The sequence below is a fragment of the Bos grunniens genome, chromosome 6 (assembly GCF_055505025.1).
Source record: "Bos grunniens cultivar Pamir isolate PY7600 chromosome 6, Bosgru_T2T1.0, whole genome shotgun sequence".
Lineage (NCBI taxonomy): Eukaryota > Metazoa > Chordata > Mammalia > Artiodactyla > Bovidae > Bos > Bos grunniens.
Genome location: NC_141170.1, coordinates 46,369,306 through 46,383,700, shown reverse-complemented (window position 1 = coordinate 46,383,700; position 14,395 = coordinate 46,369,306). Strand labels below are relative to the sequence as shown.

The window sequence follows — 14,395 nt, the reverse complement described above, 5'->3', positions numbered from 1 at the left end:
TATCCAAAAAGGACTCTGTTAAAAATCACATTAAAATTAATTAACTTGATATTCAATAGCTGCTACTGCTGCTGCTAAGTCACTTCAGTTGTGTCTGACTTTGTGTGACCCCATAGACAGCAGCCCATGAGGCTCCCCCGTCCCTGGGATTCTCCAGGCAAGAACACTGGAGTGGGTTGCCATTTCCTTCTCCAATGCAGGAAGGTGAAAAGTGAGAGTGAAGTCGCTCAGTTGTGTCCGATTCTTAGCGATCCCATGGACTACAGCCTACCAGGCTTCTCCATTCATGGGATTTTCCAGGCAAGAGTACTGAAGTGGGTTGCCATTGCCTTCTCCAATCCAATAGCTAGCAGTGTTCAAATTTTCCTATTTCATAAATGTATTTTATTTTGTGATCTATTTGTGTCTTCATTGCTACACTTGGGCTTTCTCTAGTTGCAGTGAGCGGGACTGCTTTTTGTTGTGCACAGGCTTCTCATTGTAGTAACTTCCCTTGTTGCGGAGCATGGGATCTAGGCACACCACTTTCAGCAGTTGAGTGTGGGCTCAGTAGTTGTGGCTCACAGGCTCTTCTGCGACCAGGGATTGAACCCGTATCTGCTCACTGGAAGGCAGATTCCCACCCACTGTACCACCAAGCACGTCCCATGAATGGCTTTTATAGTTGGTTTGAGTCAGGGTCCAAATAAGAGTCTTGTGTTGCATTTGGTTGATATATTTCTTCAGTCTCTTAATCCATCAACATTCCCTCTCTTCCTTTTGTTTTCCCTCTTACCACTTGTCGATGAAACATGGTCATTTGTTCTGTAGAATTTTCTATGTTGTCTTGCTCTACCTTGGGGTGAGAAAGAGTTACTTTTCATTTCTGTAAAGTGTAGGAGAGGGGAGGAGAACAGTTGCGGACTGTGTTATCCCTAAGTGGAACCAATGGCTACTGGAAGGCAGTACGGGACAGCAGCCGCCTTGACAATCCCAGTGTGTTCTTGGCGACCGCTTTCTGAGCAGTGATCCTTTTATCTTTTATGTTCATGCTGATAATAAAGAGGCACAGAAAGATACAGGAGTGCCTTCCAAATCTTCAGATAATTATTAAATGATACTGATTATGTGTCAATTGATATGTTCTAATTCTTTGAAAACTGATAATTTCACAGATGTTCGATAAAATTAACTTAATTAACTGGGATACAGTTTAATTAGAATATGCATGCTGTATTTATTCTTAAAATCTAGAATCAGGAAATGGAAACCTTCATGTTAAGGAGTATGTTGGGTCATACTTTGAGAACATGTGAATGTCTAATTACCCATTGATTTTTACATTCATTGATGGTCCTTGCCTAAATCAGTTATTACATGAGAGTTGCAAAATGGTGATTTTTCTAATTTTATTGTTTTTTCTCTACATTTGTTAGTGGGCATTCTTCTGTAAAGAAAAACTTTCCTTATTTTTCTCTTTGATACACTCTGATTACACGTCCTCTTTTTATTTCATCATTTTGTGCTCATGAAATTAAAATTTTTAATGTTTATAATCTTTTACTGTTATTTTTGGATGTTCATATTGCTCAAATTTGGCCAGCGAGATCCCCTTTACATCAACTTTCATCAGCTTTTATTAATAACATGATCCATTAGTCTCTCAGCCCTTCCTTGCCCGACAAGCCATCTCCGGACAGCTTCATACTTTCCCAGACTAGAACTCAGTCATTTCTTCAAGGGGTCCTCCCTCTGTAGTGAAGGAATGGTATTTAAAAACCAAGATCTGGGACTTGTCCTCATTGCTTCTTTCCATGTCCATTTTGATGCAGCCCTAAGTCTTCTGCTGAGGATGGAGAGGAGATGCCTGGCTCTTCAAACCCATTGAGACAACCCCTTCATCTTGCTCAGATCCCTTAGTATCATCAACAGACAGTGAGCACTGTTTCTAGTTTTTCCATTTTCTAAGGATGAAAATGTGTAGTCTGTTTCCGGAATGACTTGCTTCTCTTCCAGTTTTACCTGCTCTGTTATAGAAGAATCATGGAATTGCAGACTTCAGTTTACAATATTTTACTTAGAAACTGTCTTAATCAGTGATTCTTTGCCAATTTCAGGTCTCAGACTGTTTTGAAAATCTGATGAAAGTGGATACTAGCCCTGGAAAAATGCTCAAACACAAACATTTTTATATACAATTTTATCGGGTTCTTGACCTCGTAAAGCCGAGTTATCTCTATGAAACACCCCTCATATAAGATCCTAGGCTGTGCTGCACCTCTGCCATATTATGTATGTACAGGGAAGCTTGGGATGTGGGCAGGTTTAGGTGACTTCCTAAAGGCTACACAGAAGCAGAAACAAACTAGAGTCTAAGGGTTTTTGGTTTTTATTCTCATGAAGAACAACTGGTTTTCCCCCACTTATATCACAAAAAGGTCTGCAATGTAGTGAGAACAAGAACTTCAGATAAAAAGAATGACCTTGTAGAGTGAAGACACACTAGGAGTGGATTTTTACTTTTAGAACACAAGTCCATAAAAACTGGGCACCTGAATTTTCCAATTTCCAAAGAATAGAATTCTTTTTTTTTTTTTTTTTTACTGAAATTATGTTTTCTGTAATTCCTTTTTCTTACTTTCTTCACCCTAATATTTAATGTGAAAGTGGTTGATGTATTTGGAGGCAGAAGCCGGCACAGTATTTTGGGAAATGAAAGGATGATGGAACGTTGCTCCTGTGAACAGGTGCTTTCTCTCTTGCATAGCACCTACTACCATAGGGTCTCGTAAGATAGGTGTCTGGATGTGACTGGCTGGTTTTATGAAGTACTCTCATTGCTCATTGGGTGTCTTCTGTTAGTATGTCTCAGTTGTCTCTGAGCCATGTGCAGTTTTTTAGGATTAATGTAGTTTTTAAGGATTTCTGCAGAAACCTTGTTATTCAACACACTGTTGTGACCTTCAATCTGGAAAGCCTCAGTGCATCTCAGCCTGGCTCCAGAGAGCCAAAGCCGGCTCCAAGGCAGCACAGATTGTAGCTGTCTGTAGGCTTTGTTTGCACAAAGGGACACTTCTATTACAGGCTCCTTGGTATTGCAGTGGTGGAAGAGGGAAGTGTTCCTGCTTTCTCTCTGGTGTTTTCTTGTAGTTGAAGAGTGACTGAATACAGGCAGGCAGGAGAATTTGAGCAAAGTGAGATAGTTCTCATGATGTCCCATCTTATCAGTATCTCCTGGGGTGTGTGTGTGTGTGTGTGTGTGGGCAGGTGTGGTGTAGTGCTGGAAAAATCAGGCTTCTTAAAATGTAGACAAATCAAGGAATGATTTTAACTCAAACAGGCTAGACTGAGCGTCTGTAAAATAATAATGACTTTAATTTACTGCTTTTCATAGAGTATAAAATAGTCTGCACAGCGTGACCTGCAGACCCCTGAGAACACTGATCACAGAGCTTTTATCACGATACAGCAGACTTCCTGTTTCTCTCTCCTTGTGTGTAAAAGGAATCCTTAGTCACTGCTGGTTCTGGAATTCTTCAGTGGCATAGAATTGGTGCCTGGTATTGTAATTAATTTGTTTACTGGGCAGATCTTTCATCCCGTCCCTGTAAATGCTTCTTGACAAGGTTGACTGGATTGTTTTCTGCTATTGCGAGATGCAAACAAACTGGAAGGCAATGACGAAGGTGTTTCAACTTTTATTTGTATGAAATAGATGGATAAAAGCAATAGTTTAAATAAGATATAAGTAAAAATATTTCTTAAGTTCCTGAACCTTCCATGTAAAATGTTCTCTTTTATGTTAAAAAAAAAATCAAAGACCATATTCTGTGATAATTGGACAAGTGCTAAAGATACTTTAAAATAAATAATAAACTTGGCTATATTGACTAATGTTATTTGAGTCAAGAGTATTTCAGAGATAAAATTTTTTGAACTAGCATTTATTTTTCAGTAGAAGATATACCAAGCATAGTTATTTTAGGAATCTGTTAAAAAAAATCTAGCACTACTGTTGAATTATTTTACTTAACTTGTAAAACTTTTTCCTTACGATGTTCATCGCAAGTACCTGATTGATTTTGAGAGAACAGATAAGCATTAAAACCTTTTATGAACTGGCTTTTTGTTGTATGGATTTATTACATCTTTAGGTGGGGGAAGAGGTGGAGAGAAAGTGGGGAATTTGGAGTATATGTAGGTTTACTGTTACTTTATAGATTTTTTAAAAAATTATTTTTGATTAGAGGATAATTACTTTACAATATTGTGATTTTTTTTCATACATCAACATGAATCAGCCATAGGTAGACATATGTCCGCTTCCTCTTGAACCCCCTTCCCACCTCCCTCCTCATCCCACCCCTCTAGTTTGTGACAGAGTACCGGCTTTGTGTTGCTGATGTTTTAGGATTGTAGGAGTGATTCTCCATCACTGTTTACTTCCTCCCTGCTCTGCTGCACTGTGGGGCTGCTGCCACCAGGTGGATGCTGGTGCCTAGGCATGGCTACACGGTCCAAACTGGAAGGCAGTGATTCAGCAATTTAACAAGTGTTTGTTGAACACTATGCGTCAAGCACTGTGCTAGGTGTTGGGGATACAAGGATGAATGAGACAGAATCTCTGCCTGTAAGAGTTAGACAAAACCAGTAAAGTGATAGAATTACATGTACTGTGCTCCAGAAGGACAAAGAGAAAACAAATCACTAACCTTAATGTTTATGGAAGATGCTCTGAAGGGATCTGCCATGGAGCTGCACCTTGAGGGTAACTGTGAGTTTAAAGTGGGGATGGTCCTGTAGACAAGTGATTCCAAGAGGACATACATAAGTTGTGTTTTTTCGGGAAAATTATGATCATAAACTCATTTAAAACCCTAAATCTCCAATGACTAAAAATAATAATATAATGTTGTTGTTCAGTCACCTGAACTCTTCACGACCCCATGGACTGCAGCACACCAGGCTTCCCTGTCTCTCACCATCTCCCAGAGTTTGCCCAAGTTCGTGTCCACTGAATTGGTGATGCCATCCAACCATCTCATCCTCTGTCACCCTTTTCTTCTACCTTCAGTTTTTCCCAGCATCAGGGCCTTTTCCAATGAGCTGTTTGCATCAGGTAACCCAAATATTGGAGCTTCATCCCCAGTCAGTCCCTCCAATGAATATTCAGGGTTGATTTTCTTTACAGTTGACTGATTTGATCTCCTTGCAGTCCAAGGGACTCTCAAGGGTCTTCTCCAGCACAATTCAAAAGCATCAATTCTTCGGTACTCAGCCTACTTTATGGTCGAACTCTCACATCCATACATGACTACTGGAAAGACCATAGCCTTGACTATATGGACCTTTGTCCTCAAAGTGATGTCTTTGCGTTTTAACACACTGTCCAGGTTTGTCATAGCTTTCCTGCCAAGAAGCAGTCATCTTCTGATTTCATGTCTGCAGTCACCATCCACAGGGCTTTTAGAGCCCAAGAAGACGAAATGTGTCACTAATTCCATTTTTCCCACTTCCATTTGCTATGAAGTGGCAATTATATAATACATGTAAGAAAATTATTTAGAACAAAATTTAAAAGAATATGGATGTCTTTATATTTAATTATCATTTGGTTAATCTCCCATCATTAACAACCAGTCCTTATTCTGATCTGTGGATCCAGACAACCCAATCAAAAAATGGACAGAAGACACTTCTCCAAAGTAGACATACAGCTGGCAAGTAAGCACATGTAAAGATACTCATCATCACTAATTATTAGAGAAATGCAAATGAAATTTAATGAGGTACCGCCTCACACCGGTCAGAATAGCTATCATTTAAAACTCTACAGATAACAAATACTGAAGAGGGTGTGGAGAAAAGGGAACCCCCCTTTTATACTGTCAGTGGGAATGTAAATTGGTAAAGCCATTATGGAGAACAGTATGGAGGTTCCTTTAAAAACTAAAAATAGAACTATCATATGATCCCAGCAGTCCCACTTCTGGGCATATATCCAGAAGATACCTGCACCCCAATGTTTATAGAAGCACTATTTATAATAACCAAGACATGGAAGCAGCCTGAATGTCCACTGACAGATGAATGGGTAAAGAAGATATGGTATACACATACACACAAGCATACACGCACAATGGAATACTACTCAGCCATAAAAAGAAAGAATGCCATTTGCAGAAATGTGGATGGACCTACAGATTATCATACTAAGTGAAGTAAGTCATTAAGAGACAGACAAATACCATATGATGTTACGTATATGTGGAAACGAAAATATGACACAGATAAAACTAAGAAACAGACTGCTAAACATAGAGAACAGACTTGTCTTTGCCAAGGGGCAATGGGGTAAGAGAGGGGTGGACTGGGAGTTTGGGATTAACAGACGCACACTGACTCTTACGTATAGAATGGATAAACAACAAGGACCCTACTGTAGTGTACAGGGAACTATATTCAATATCCTATAATAAGCCATCATGGAAAAGAAAAAAGCATCAGTCAATCCTCCCTTTCCTAGCTCTGTATGTCTGTTTTATTTATATATTTGTCTGTCTGTCTATCTTATCATCCATCAGAATTAAGGACTTCAAGGTAGCTTGGAGTTAAAAAAAGACTTTGTATTCTATTTAATTTTCTCATCCGCTAGTTGGTTAGTATATAATATTCAACAGTTGCACAGTGCTTGTCTTTTTATCTGCCTGAGACAGAATTGACTTTCAACCAGCTTGACTTGCAGTCCACCCTCTTGAAGCTGGCTTAGTCAGGTCACCATCTCCTTGTTACTAAATCTCATAGACACTTCTCAGTGCACATTTCTTGAAAAGATTATGTCACTTCTCTGCTTAGAACCATTCGTGACCTCACTGCCTTTAGGATTAAGTCCAAACTCTTTAATATGGCCACATCTGACCCTACTCATGCTTCCAGAGCTTCATCTCTTACCATGCTTCTCCACTCACTGTTATGATCCCAAACAACTGACCTTCTTTCAGTGTTTTGAATGTACTCGGTCTCCCTCATCTCCAGGAATTGCTCTTTGCTGTGTCCTCTTTCAACACCTCTGCTGCCCACTCCTATTCATCCCTTCAGTCTGAGTTCAGACTTATGCTTTCCTTTTAAAGAAACTAAGCCCCAGTCAGGTCGGAATAATCCATCCTGTTTCTCCAATCTCAATTCCAGCCCCTCTAGTCTCAACAATCATTATTCTGGACTATACTAAAAACTCCCTAATTGGTGTTTCTACTTCTGCTCTTCCTGTCTGCGTAATCTATTCTCTACATATTCATAAGAATCGTCTTTTAAAAAGATAACTGGGATTGTGTCACTTTTATTTAAAACTCTCCAGAGGCTTAGCATGTAATTCAACTCAGGTGATCAGGGTGCCTTAACACTTTATAGACGCAAACTTCACTCTCACCCGTGGCTGCATGCTCAGTTATCAAATAGGCATCCAGGTGATCCAGTGTGTACTTACCTAATTTTAAAGAACGTTATTAGAGTAAAAATACAAAGCTAAAAATGTCTTGCAGAAAATGTCCAGACTTTGGCAGCACCTTCCCTCTTTGAAAAAACGCACTAGCTCAAAGCCTTTCGCTGGCGCCTCTGCCCACCTCACCAGTCTGGATGATGAACCTCTTTTCTGTACCTCTTTGCATAGGACTCATTGTCCAATGATGTCTTTAAGTTCTAGAGTTCTTCTTACTCTAATTCCATCTCTGACCTCTAGTGCTGTGCTTATTAGCTCAGTAAATACTTTTTCAGTTGGCTAGTTGAAATCTGACACTTTCCCGTACTTGGCTCTGGTTCTCTCCATTGGAAGACCTGGCATCTCTACTGTTACCATGTACAGTGTTCTGCCATTAGCATGCTTTCTGTCATTTTATAATATTATTGTAAATAATTCTGTCATAAGAGTAGTAACATGTTCATTTGGAACATTTTTAAGGTTTCAAAAAAGGTGAAATTTAAGGTTTCAAATGAAAATGAACTATATTCTTGCTAATGACATGTATGTGCCTGGCATATGTTATATACTAGTACTAGGGTTGAACTGAATGAGCTAAGTGGATAACTGCCTTTATTACCTTTTAATATTTTTCTATTGTTCTTATCTTATAACTATACTGTTTATACTATTTAGAATTATTTTTAAAAACATAATAAGTATTGGCCAGTGTTTCATAAATATAACTTTTCATGGCTGCCTGATATTGTCTTCATGGACTAATTACCATATTATGCATAATTGATTTGGAAAATTTTATTGTCTACCATGTGCCATGAGTGTCTAATGGTGAATAAGACATAACCCTTTACCTAGAGGTACTTCCGGACTAGCACATAGGAAGGAAGAAAGTGAAGAGACAATTACATCCCCATATTTTAGATGTTAGGTTATTTCCAAAATTTCAATATGAGTCTTGACGTATGTTGTCAAAATGCATTCTAGATATTAAGGCAACGACCTTCCCACCAGTGAAAAAGACCTAGAATTCAGAGGGCAGAATAGGGTTAGAATTTTCCACATCTGGCTGTGTCTGAGCCTGTTAGTTCATCTTAGCTGCGAGGATTAATGAGATCATCCTAAGTTCTTGTCACAGTTTAGACTTGTGCCGTTCAGTATGGTAACCACTAGTCACATGTGGCTCGGAACACGTGAAGCGGGAGCTGTGCTGTCAATGTAAAATCCGCACTGGATTTGAAAGATATACTGCAAAGAAGGAATGGTAGACTATTAATAGTTTTTATGCTGGTTACACGTTAAAACGGTGGTATTTTGAATATACATTTTAGTCTCATCTGTTTTATTTCAGTGTGGCTACTAGGTGATTTCAGATTACATAGGTGACTCACATCATGTTTCTCCTGGGCAGCGCTGTTAACAGATCCTCAGTAAATGTTGGTTGAATATCAGTGTCACATACTTAGCTCCTCCTTCTGGACCTCTACCTCCTGTGTGTGTTTCTTTCTTTCCCCCTCTGTCTCTCCCTCCCTGTCTGTCTCTTTCTCCCGCTTTCCGCCTCTACTTTCAGGAAAGAGATTAGCCATTTGTCAGTTTCTGAGCCTCATTTCCTCCTATGTAAAACGGAGATGGTAATGCTTGTCTAACTGCCCCATAGGTTTTCTTTGTTGTAGCAATAAAGCGGTGCATAAAAAGTGCTTTGTGAGTCATAAAGCAGTGTGCAAATGAAATGCATCATCATGCCTTTGTGTCTGAACTTTAGTATGAATTTAAACCCCACCATGAATTTAAACTCGTAAATTAAATCTGGTAATAGAATGAAAGATTTTATCTCCTGCTTGGGCTTCCGCGTGGTATAACCTAGTAGACGGGTCCAACTTACTGGTCCGGCCTGATAGACTGGTCCAAGTTACTTACCCTCCCCAAGCCTTAGTTTCCTCATCTTCAAATAGGTGCGCTAATATTTTGCAAAGTTATTTAATGAGTTGACCTAATGTGTTACAGAACACTTGTGTGACATGTTGCAGATGATTAATAAATTGTCGCTTCCTTCCCTCATGCCTGGACTTCCCTGGTGGCTCAGAGGGTAAAGCGTCTGCCTGCAATGCGGAAGGCCCATATTTGATCCCTGGGTCAGGAAGATTCCCTGGAGAAAGAACTGGCAACCCACTCCAGTTCTCTTGCCTGGAAAATCCCATGGACAGAGAAGCTGGGTAGGCTACACTCCATAGGGTCGCAAAGAGTCTGACATGACTTAGTGACTTCACTTTCCCTTTCCCTCATGCCTGTTTCTAGTGAGAGCCAGAGGTTTTCTGGGGATCAAGAGTCATCTAAAAATGGTCCTGAAATCATACTTAGGCACGAGTGGTGGCTTATTTGCCCTTAGTTTACTCTCCACCCCAAACATAGTGACAGACATGAAACTGGATATAATAAAGATTTCAGTGCAGTCCTTTGAGTTCGCATTGTACTTGTGTAGAGTGGAGTTTTCTGCAGAGTCTGCTTCTGTGAGCAGGAGATTATGAATTTAATAAATTCAGGAAGACACTCTAAAACTTTTTCAAGCAGGACTCCTTACTTTATTGAATAATACAGACTTTTAAAATATTAAGTGCTTTTTCATATTACAAATGGGGAAGGCAATGGCAACTCACTCCAGTACTCTTGCCTGGAAAATCCCACATACGGAGGAGGCTGGTAGGCTGCAGTCCATGGAGTCGCTAAGAGTCGGGCACAACTGAGTGACTTCACTTTCACTTTTCACTTTCCTGCATTGGAGAAGGAAATGGCAACCCATTCCAGTGTTCTTGCCTGGAGAATCCCAGGGACAGAGGAGCCTAGTGGCAGCCGTCTATGGGGTCGCACAGAGTCGGACATGACTGAAGTGACATAGCAGCAGCAGCATATTACAAAAACAATATATTCTCATTATAACAGTTTAAAATGCGGAAATTTATAGACAGTGAAAACACACTTATAAATTCCATCTCCCAAAACCAACTCCATGGTAGCTCAGTTGGTAAAAACTCTGCTTGCAGTGCAGGAGACCTGGGTTCGATCCCTGGGTCTGGAAGATCCCCTGGAAAAGGAAATGGCAACCCATTCCAGTATTCTTGCCTGGAAGATCCTATGGACAGAGGAGCCTGGCAGGCTACAGTCCATGGGGTTGCAAGAGTTGTACATAACTTAACAACTAAACCACCACCAAAAGTTAATATTGTAGTTTATATTTTCTAAAATTTTCTATGGACATGTACCTTCATTAACATATGTTAAAGTAGTATATATAATAAACATTTCTTTTACAAAATTTTGTATATATATGTGTGTATATATATATAGATAGATAGTTACTTTGCCTTTCTGATTTAGCTCATTTTGGACATTTTTCCATGTAAGTACATGGAAAACTTCTTTAACATAGTAATCTTAGATGATACAGTGAATAAACTGGCTATGAATTTAATTATATTTTAAAATATATTTTAAAAATTAAATACAAGAGCAATTGTATACATCAGAAACATGGCAATATCTTTGTTTGAAACAGTCTATGCGATGTTTGGAAAATGGTGTTCAGAGCATGAACTTGGTGCTCATATGAATTTACTGGAATCCTTGGAATGATTCCGTATCTTCCACAAATTAGAAACCACTTCATCAGAACAAGCTTAGCTGTAGATAATCTACATGAACTAGTCACCCAAGGGTACCTGGTTTACCGGTAGTTGACATCTCCCAGAAAAGCTTCAGAAAAATAGTAATCATCTGATGGTCATAATAAATGCTCTGTTAGGTATGTATAAATTGTGGGGTACCCTTTTCCTGGCCTTGGTGATTGCAGCAATTTCATGGGCTTTTCTAAAACTGGGACCCACTCAGAAGCTGCTCAGGAATCTTACTCAGGTTTGATTTTTGTAACCCAAATCTGTCAATGACTGTTCTGAGCAAGATCAGCTTCAACATGGACTTTTGAAAGTATTCTCCTTGCAGGTGGTGTGTAACTTTGGAGATTTACCTCCTTTTCTGCATTCACCTCTATCCATTTAAATCCCACTTTTATTTCAAGACTCATCAACGAAACACCCCTCTTACCTTCTCCTCTGTTCTGATTGGTTGTAGCATGGATGCTCACACTTCCTTATAGTCTGCTTCATATATAATGTTGTGAAGTTATATAATGGCTTCTGCATAAGTCAACTATCCTATGGGCTTCTAGAGGACAGACATTTTCTTCCCAGAGAACCCAACACAAGACTAGATGGTCAGTAGTCACTTAATAAGTATATGCTGCTGCTGCTAAGTCGCTTCAGCTGTGCCCGACTCTGTGCGACCCCATAGATAGTGGCCCAACAGGCTCCCCCGTCCCTGGGATTCTTCAGGCAAGAACACTGGAGTGGGTTGCCATTTCCTTCTCCAATGCAGGAAAGTGAAAAGTGAAATTGAAGTCGCTCAATTATGTCCGACTCCTAGTGACCCCATGGACTGCAGCCTACCAGGCTCCTCCGTCCATGGGATTTTCCAGGCAAGAGTACTGGAGTGGGTTGCCATTGCCTTCTCCAACTAAGTACATACTTTAAGTTGTTAGGCACTTTCTTGAGTTTTATTTTCTCTCTTTCCTTTTTTAATCAATTAGCTAATACATCTAAATTTGAGCAGCTTAACATCTAAATAAATTCTTAGCGTCTAAAATACATGCTATAGTGTTACTGAGCTATTGGAGAAAAATCAAGGGACCTCTATATGTCCAAGAGGCATCAATATCCATTGGTTGTGGCTAGTAGAGAGCTCTAGTACTGAACAGTTTTGCAGTAGCAACACAGCAGAAAGCTATTGGAGGTCTGATTGCCCTTGTAGCTTGCACTCTTTTTCTGAGTCACTATTTCAGAACTCTGTTAGATTGGCTGGATTCTGTTTCTGACATTTTCTTATACCTGCAATGTGAAAAATATTTATTTCATTAAATACTGGTCATTTATAGATGAGAGCAATCAGTGATGAGGCAAGGATTTTACCTTTGTTTTGAGTACTTGTAATAGGTTAATGATTTATAGGTATGAAAACTCCAAAGCACAATGTGTGGTGTGGCCAAAGGGATAATTTTCATCATTCTCATATTATCTTCAAAGGAAGTGCATGTTTGTTGTTGCTGATATTTTTGATTTTATTTGTTCTGAAATTTTAAAAGATGACACTTTGATTTTAGATTCATCAGTCTCATCTCACCACCCCCATAAAATAATCAACCATTCAGTCAACAAATATTAGGCATGATTGTAAACATGTGAGAGAAAATTAATTTAATTTAACAAATATTTAAAGTGCCAGTGGAAGAGATACAGCAGTTAACAATAATTGACTGTCTGCCTCTTTGAATTTACAGTCTGTCTGAAAACAAACAGTAAACAGGTAATTACAAAGGTGATCCAGTTTAAATGTATATAAACTTAAACTGAATTGATTTATACAAAGATAAATATGATTTAGCCCCCTTTCTGAAGGAGCTTATACCTTAAGTGTTGAAAGAGATATATACAACTTACTAGAATGCCAGGCAAAATAAATCTTGTAGTCGGAGCATAAAAATAGTACTTTGGGGCAAAGATTAGGAAATGATTAATTGGGACCTCAGGAATTGCAAAAAAACTCGGTGAATAAGAAGTCAGCCTAGAAGGGTAGACATTTTGACAGTCAAATGAAGGGAGGAAAGGCATTTTAGATGGTGGTGCTGCTAATTAGTCATACCTCTTATCCACTCCTGTTGGTGACGGGGATTAACATATCTCATCAGCTGAACTGCTCATCAAACTGGATTGAGGAGTATGCCTGGGACCCATGGGACCTACCACATTTCTCCCTCCTCCCCAAGTTCATGTGTCTACTTGATTCAGAGGCACAGCAGCTGGGAACCTTCGTGCTGCCTTCCGGAGGAGGATGTGCTCTGCTGATGTACAAGAGACTCTGAGAAAGGGACCAGCCAGAAGCTGTCATGCCTGAGCATCGCCCTTCTCCCCAGTCAGATGGTTTATGTCTCTTGAGGGGAAGAAATATGAGAAATGGTAAAATGAAAACTTCCGCCTCATTACTTTCCAGGAAAGCAGAACTAAGGGCCAAAGTTCCAATAGTATAGGCAAAGCTGGAAACTGGAGGAGAAGAATAGAAGAAATCCCTCTATACTAGGTAAGAAAATGGATAACCGCCCATGATAAATTGCGTGACACAAATAAAGAATTCTTTAGAAGGGATGTCAGCGGGTCCCAGAATGGTCAGGGAAGGCTGACTGCATGAAGACGGTAGCACTTGAACTCTGTCTGTGATTTAGATAGAAAGAACAGATTCACACGGTTTTTTTTAGTAATTTATTATGCCAATGCTAAGTCACTTCAGTCGTGTCTGACTCTGTGTGACCCCATAAACGGCAGCCCTCCAGGCTCCCCCATCCCTGGGATTCTCCAGGCAAGAACACTGGAGTGGGTTGCCATTTCCTTCTCCAGTACATGAAAGTGAAAAGTGAAAGTGAAATCGCTCAGTCGTGTCCGACTCTTAGCGACCCCATGGACTGCAGCCTACCAGGCTCCTCCGTCCATGGGATTTCCAGGCAGGAGTACTGGAGTGGGGTGCCATTGCCTTCTCCAGTAATTTATTATTTATTTAACATGAAATGAGTTTTTGTTACCACCTTCTACCTTTCTTTTGAGAGGCAAGTGGGATGAAGGAGAGGGGCTTTCTTCTTCATTGGAAACCGGACTTCTGTTTTGAGATGTGATGAAGTAGGCATTGTTCATTCTGACCATGACTTCCATAGCTTGCAGATTTTTATTAACTTTCCACTCAGAATACCTTAGTTTTATCCAAGCATTAATTTTACACTCTCGGTTCTCCTTGATCATTTTGATTGCTATTTTCTAGATCTTTTCCTTAAAGCCATTCTTTAAAAAAAAAAAA

General features: G+C 39.6%; 1 protein-coding gene across 8 annotated transcripts in view; it reads left to right on the top strand.

Moving 5' to 3' along the window:
• The window catches only part of CRACD (capping protein inhibiting regulator of actin dynamics), a 279,409-nt gene that overhangs the window by 79,250 nt on the left and 185,764 nt on the right, over positions 1-14,395 (top strand). The window contains exon 1 of one of the 8 annotated variants that reach the window (XM_086405656.1): positions 13,414-13,630. The exons of the other annotated variants lie outside the window; for them this stretch is intronic. The gene's annotated coding sequence lies outside the window, so the exon portion shown is untranslated. Of the gene's footprint in view, positions 1-13,413; positions 13,631-14,395 lie in introns of those variants that run through there. 8 annotated transcript variants of the gene reach the window in all.